A 6,268-nucleotide genomic window follows, 5' to 3' on the forward strand; every position below is an offset into this window, starting at 1 on the left:
AAATCGAAATATATATCGGAAAGAATAATATTTGATAAATAATTAATAATAAATAGTTGAAAATAATAAATCGTTAATATACTTGCCGTGCTAAATGTTAAAATAGCAATCCGTGTTAGAAGCACAAGTTACTTATAAATCTTACTTAAGAAGATGATAACTTACTAATTTCTAAGCGGCGATAATCTAGTATTTATACGATTTCTTGACGTATAAGCTGATAAAAAGAATACGTAATAGAATATCTACCTGCTTATATTTTTTCTATATAGAAAATATCATTTATCTTTTAATCTTCATTTTAATCGTTGTAGAATAATTGTACAACATAATATATATCGAACAATAGAGTATATGCATTTTCTATCTGATGAATTGATATGTATAATAAAACAAGTACTTACATGCTAAATTGTTTTTGAAATTTATGTATACGCATACTTGTATACTTATGTATATTTTAATATATATACTTAACATTAATAATATATGAGGATGTATCCGTAAATATGTATTTTTAAAATGAGAAAGAATTATAATTAATAACATTCGTCGAATATCTGATTTATTACTCGTTTTATTCTAAAGACTTCATAATAATAAATATATATTAAAACTATTGGATTGAATAATTATAAATTCATTTGTATAAATTCCTTTAGAATTATGAATCTATCAAAGAAAGCAAATAGTTAAATAAACCGTATCTCTTATCGTTCTCTTTTTGTCTGAAACGAAAAGGGAATTAAATTTTTTATATTAACATTAGAATATTACGCATTATGTTTTATTCAAACGTTAATACCATATCGATAAAACCAGAAATCGAAAAGCAAATATTTTTACGGTGATATCATTCGATCTTGGATTTATCTAAGGTAAAAAAGATTTTATATCGTACTATCGATGAAATTTTCATGGTGAGTAATATGATAAAAAAAAAAAAAAAAAAAAAATTTGTTTTTAATAATACATATATATTTTCCAATTAAACAATAAGTCAAATTAAAGAAGTCATTGTATAGGATTAATTGACAAAAAATGTATATTTGATTGTAAGCCTACGAAATAACATGGAAATGTCAGTAAGCTCATTGTGATTACTGGTTGCCATCACTGTTAGCGTCAGCCAATGGCCAGTTTCCACCCTTTGTGCAACGATTAGCCCAAGGGTTGCATATCAACAAACCACAGCACTGGTTACTGTTGGAACACTGTAAAAATCGAAACGCAAAGCTTATCGATAAAACAGCTAAAATCATGGATGGTCGTATAATAGCACATATGTTATACAAAATTTCATATAGATTTGTTAATTGATTAATTTTTTTTTTATTTCAATATATAACTTATTATCACAATTTTATTTCACCAATAAAAAGATACTTACAGACTGGCCTGGTTGTAAACAAGCCATGACACAAGTCAATGTCAAGAGAGCAAAGTAAAAAAGCAATAAAAGCTTAGTCATTTTATTTTATTTTATTTTTTTTTTTAATTTTCTGAAAAAAAGATATATAACTTTAATTAATTATGAAAATAATTAAATTAATTAAAGAATTAGAATTAATTAATTTGTACAAAGTTCTTTAATTACGTCCTAGAATTATATCTCACCTTACAGATTTCACTCGGAAATGTGTCACAAGATTTCTAAACCGTTCTAGCGTTAGCATGACATATTTATAGTGTGTCCATATAAACAAACAAAGATAAAATTGTGTTTTATTAACTAATATCTTTCAGGGAAAAAAGAAATATTGTTTACCATATTATTTTTCTAACAATATTATCATCTATCAAGGTTCATCGATCGTAAAATATCACGTACATGCTGTATGTATAAAAATATTATATAAAGCTATATATACGCTGCGCTCATTTTTTTTAACGTAAATTACCCCTTATTGTCCCGCATTTGCGGAAATAACAAGACTATTCTTGAAATTCCAATCATCTTGATAATTTGATAAGATTCACATGATGTTTGCCCATCTATGATCTGATTGTGAACTAAGGAACGCTTATTTCAATTATTTCAAAAGATTACTTCAATTTTTTCATAGAAAATATAAATATTTTATTTGATCAATAAACATTATTTGATATATATATATATATTTATATATATGCATATATTTATTACGTTATATGAATATATAAAGAAAAGAGGTATCCAAAGAGATTATTGATTTGTGAAATTTTCCACTTGTACATATGCACATAAATTTGAAAATTAAAAAAAAATGTGATCGTAAAGTAAATAAATGATATTTCGTATGATTTTTTATTGAATTTATCATCAGTAAAAAGATCTAATAAACCTCCCTGATATTTACGTATGCTCCAAACTAAAATTATTCTGTCTGTATTTGAAGCAATCCCGATATGATCTATATAATATTATATATTTTATTATTACGATAGTATATATATATATATATATATATATATATATATATATATATATATACATATATATAGTATTAAAAAGTATACCTTTCGAACAAGTGATTGATACACAAAGGAGAACAACGTTATCTTATTTATATCTTGCAAATAGATAAGATCTTGAACGTAAAGTGTATTTGTATATTTGCTTTAGTCACTGATAGTGGAGAATCAAAAATATTTTTATATATTGTGACTAAGAAAAATAAACGTATGATTTAGAATCATACGATGATATTACTGAGATTGCGTTCCTATCGCTCGGTATCATAAAGCCATATTATTTCGGAATGAAAAATAATATCAATTTTTATACATTGTTCATATATTCGCCGAGGTCTTCTATATATAATGATATACATTCGAATATCAATATATAATAATCGTATATTTTATGGTTGATCGATGTAAGTATTACATATTTAAAACGTCATTGATTTATTTATTTAATGTGATACGTATAAATGATTAGTATGATGATACTCCAATTTATACGTTTAAACGAAAATTTATTCTATCGAATGCATACGTATACCAAGCAAATATTATTGCATTGATTTAAATGTGACTCTTGCGATTGTCGGATTACATGAAACACAGATATCCCGATTGATTATTTAAACGTGTTTAATGATATTTGTGCTATTTATTTTCATTCACGTAGTAATAGCCAGAATTATATATCGTCGATCAGATAAATAGGGATTATGCAGTTAAAGTCTTTTAAGTTCGTTTTATTTTGTTGATCAGATAATTTTAATTTTGCGGTTCTTTTACGGAATCTATTTTTTTTTTCTTTTTCTTAAAATATCTTATCAAAATATTGAAAAAGACTTTATTAAATCCTATACGGACTTTTACGATTCTAACGCATTTTGACAAAAAAGTAAAAAACACAAATGCGTATTGAATCGATATCATTGGTAATCATATCGTATAAGATAAAATTTTAATCTCGTGACTCGTGCATTGATAAAGAGGATACTGACCTACTAAGTTAAGGGAATCATTTTGAATTTTTCATCATTTAAAATTCTTCCGTTAAGGTTTAAACAGATAGAATGCATATTTTTATATGCTATATTAATACCTATTGATAAAAAAATATTAATAAGAAAAAATAAAGGCAGATAATTATAAGATTAAATGAAGTAAACTTGTAATTGATATTAAACGTATAGTTTTATTTTACATTTTTATAATAATAATTGTAACATTTATATATTTTAATAACGAATATCAATAACACGTTGTTAATCGTATTAGATTAATCAACATGTCCAATTATGTATATATGTGTGTTTTTGTTTTAATTTGTTCTTTTTAAGGCACACACAATTTAGCGTAGCTATCACACCTCAGATAAAAGCAGCAGTCTGAATTGCGTTTACACTATAACATTAAAAATAAAAATATTTTAGACAAATTTTCTTATAATCATTTATAGCTTTATAGCTTTCGATGAACGTATTCATTACTTTCTATTCATTCAAACGTTTACTTCGTAAACAGCGGTGACTCGATCGAAGAGATAAAGTGTAATTGAATAAATACGTGTTTGCTCAAATATTTACGAATTTAAAAAAAAAAAAAAAAGGTATAGTCTCGCTTGCTAGATTTAAAAATAAATTGACCACAAAAAGTGATGAATGAAATACGACATTCTATCGTGATAAGAAATGTTCAAAACGCATATTAAAAATGAAATAATTAATAGAAATAATTAGTTTACTAACGTGAGCAGCCTGATGACCGCATCCGGCTAATTGTCCTTCTTCGTTTTCTTGTAAGGTTGGTGCAGCCAAAATAGTTTGAACAATGATGCACATTATTAGTGCAATAACGAGTATTGAAAACGTAACCTTTGACATTTTGATAATATTCTATACAAGAAATTAAACGATTGGTATTAGAACGAATATTAATCTTTTTAAAAGAAAATTTTTAATAGAAATAAGTTAAATAAATTCACGATTTTAAACTATTAAATTTGAATAGTTATATTTTCTCTGAAACACTTAATGCTTCTATTGCCTTGGCTTATTGACTTATGTTGAATTTCGATATCTATTCCAATATATATTACCGGTAAAGAAAGATCGTAGGAAACAGATTACGAACACACACACATACATCGACATATACAAATAATCGTATATTAATCAAAAGGCATCTATCTGTTTTTAATATATTTCAATTAATTTTTTAATAATCGGGGAAGGCCTGAAGTGTATATATATATATATATATATATATATATATATATGTATATAGATTCGATACATTGTAAGATCACATAATACAATATAAATATAAATAGTACATGTATATGTTTTGATTTCTAGACATTGGGGATGGCCCTCTGTTTATCAATAAGGATCACCGAAAGATATAATGAGCGATTAAATAATAGTATCGAATCAATCACCGAACGATCAACTTGCGTGCGTATGTGTGCGTATACAGAGAAACGTTCGTAAGAAAATTAATATCATTACAATTTTATAATATTAGGTTGGAAACTATGAAACGGGCGTTTTTGTTTAGTTATTTACTCTCATTCAACGCCCGTTTCATAGTTTCCAACCTAATAATATATTTCTCAAAAAAAAAAAAAGAACAATTTTGTCTTATTAATAAATAATATTATATAGTATAACATTAGTAAGTATATGTGGTATATACGTTATTACGTGTAATTTTATTAATTGTAAATCGTCGTTGGTCGTTCACGAATACATTAGATAATGGGAAAAGAAATTCTCATCTATCGAATAGAAAACGCATATAAGCGATGCTCTTTGGAGGATCTCTGAACTCCATTTAAAATAGGGGGGGGACAAATAAAAAAGCGTTGCGATTTGGTGTCGGTAGTAATCGTCCATTACGCCTTTCGGGCATGACGTCCGGGATAATTGGCGTAGCACGCGGGCGTAATATTTCAGAACACCTGCCGTGTAACGCGCTCACATGTCAGGCGACCTATCAAAACCGCTCTCTAAATTGACTCAATTGTCGTTGCCCGAGGGAGAAACCTCCTCGTTCGGATATTTTCGGTCGCTCGATGAAACCATCGACCGCGGTTGAGAATTTATCTTTTTTCCCTCACTTTTTTTTACGATCTTTCCTCGAGAAATCGAATCATTGTCAGTTTATTGTTTGCTCAAAACAATCTTATAATCGCATTTCACACTGACCTTTGTCCGAGAAGAAAATCTAACTGAGAATACGACGTTCTCGGTAATCCAACGTTAAGAGGAAAATGTTTTATCGAAAATAAGATAACGCAGGAAATATCACACTCGTTATGCATCATTCGAATTTCTCGGATAAATATTAATCAATAATAATATATGGAAAATAAAAATTTTGTTTTTTTATTTCTATTAGATTATATATAAAATAAGTTGTCATTAATTTTCTCTTATTTATTTAATAAATTAATTCAATTCTTATAATTGGCTATTAGTTTATCCGACGTATATATTTAATTCATTTATTATATTATATTTAATAACTCATTTATATGTATTGTATTAATAATACATACCTATGTAGATATATAATTAATTAACAAAAATATCGATAAAAGATACGTTTAATACGTGGAAATAATTGAAAGTTATCTTGAGAAATGTAAGAAATTATTCTATACGTACGTGTTACGCATACATTTAATAGAACGTTCATTCGTAATGTATGACTTGACTGGGACATATGACGTGTTTCAAGGTTACTTTCAAGGAATAGATAAAGCAGAAACATCTTTCACTAATTCTACATACGCTTTAAGAATTGATTGATGCTTGAACGTACA

The 6,268-nt window shown here is 26.6% G+C and overlaps 1 long non-coding RNA gene across 1 annotated transcript; it reads right to left on the reverse strand.

Annotated features, from left to right (window-relative positions):
• Positions 1-946: 946 nt before the first annotated feature.
• LOC124949206 lies at positions 947-1,728 on the reverse strand. Its single transcript, XR_007100992.1, has 3 exons — positions 1,618-1,728; positions 1,391-1,502; positions 947-1,214 (listed from the first exon to the last, which is right to left on the reverse strand). It is a non-coding gene; the product is annotated as an uncharacterized LOC124949206 (long non-coding RNA).
• Positions 1,729-6,268: the final 4,540 nt, after the last annotated feature.

The sequence above is a fragment of the Vespa velutina genome, chromosome 5, assembly GCF_912470025.1.
Source record: "Vespa velutina chromosome 5, iVesVel2.1, whole genome shotgun sequence".
Taxonomy (NCBI): Eukaryota; Metazoa; Arthropoda; class Insecta; order Hymenoptera; family Vespidae; genus Vespa; species Vespa velutina.